The sequence below is a fragment of the Penaeus chinensis genome, chromosome 43 (genome assembly GCF_019202785.1).
Source record: "Penaeus chinensis breed Huanghai No. 1 chromosome 43, ASM1920278v2, whole genome shotgun sequence".
Taxonomy (NCBI): Eukaryota; Metazoa; Arthropoda; class Malacostraca; order Decapoda; family Penaeidae; genus Penaeus; species Penaeus chinensis.
Genome location: NC_061861.1, coordinates 18,911,889 through 18,912,592, shown reverse-complemented (window position 1 = coordinate 18,912,592; position 704 = coordinate 18,911,889). Strand labels below are relative to the sequence as shown.

Here is a 704-nt window from a genome sequence, read left to right as displayed (position 1 = left end):
TCCAACCTTGATTATTATTGTCCAGAAGTTTCCTCTCCCCCGAAGCGTGGCGATTCACCCTACACACTGGTGAAGTTGTGTATCCCGCGATCACATGAACGGAGAGGATACTGCACTCTCACCTGCCCGCATTGGGGCTTTTGTAGGCTTCCATTGCATCTATTAACCCCTCCCCCCCCCCATCTCTTGTACCCCTACCCCCTCATACCTACCTCCTACCTCTCTATCTCCTTCTCCCTCTTTCTCCCTTCTTTCCACCTCCTTCGTGTCCCTTTCTCCTTATCCCTCTCTCTCGTACCTCTTTTCCCTCCTCCCACTTCGTCTTTTCTCCCTTCTCTTCTGTTTCCCCTCCTCTTCCCCCTATCCCCATTCCTTCCCCCTCTCCCTATCCTCCATTCTCTCCCCGCTATTTGCCCCTACCCTTCCCCAATTCTCCCCTCTCCCTATCTCCATTCCCTTCCCCCTATCTGCCCCTACTCTCCCCCCTTCTATCACTCTCCCTCTTACCCCCTTCCCCTCTAACTACCCTTCCTCCATTCCCCTTCCCCTCTATCCCCCCCCCATTCTTTTTCCCCTCAAATCCCCCCACCCCAGTCCCCCTTCCCTCCACCCCCAACTACCCCTCCCTCATTCCTCTTTACCTCCACCTCCCCCCCCCACCCCATCCCGCAGAGGTAATGTATGACCCATGTGTACGCGCCTCA

The 704-nt window shown here is 55.7% G+C and overlaps 1 protein-coding gene across 1 annotated transcript in view; it reads right to left on the bottom strand.

Moving 5' to 3' along the window:
• The window catches only part of LOC125048381 (histone-lysine N-methyltransferase 2D-like), a 39,453-nt gene extending 39,353 nt beyond the window's left edge, over nt 1-100 (bottom strand). Inside the window, exon 1 of the mRNA XM_047647047.1 lies at nt 7-100. The gene's annotated coding sequence lies outside the window, so the exon portion shown is untranslated. The remainder of the gene's footprint in view (nt 1-6) is intronic.
• Nucleotides 101-704: the final 604 nt, after the last annotated feature.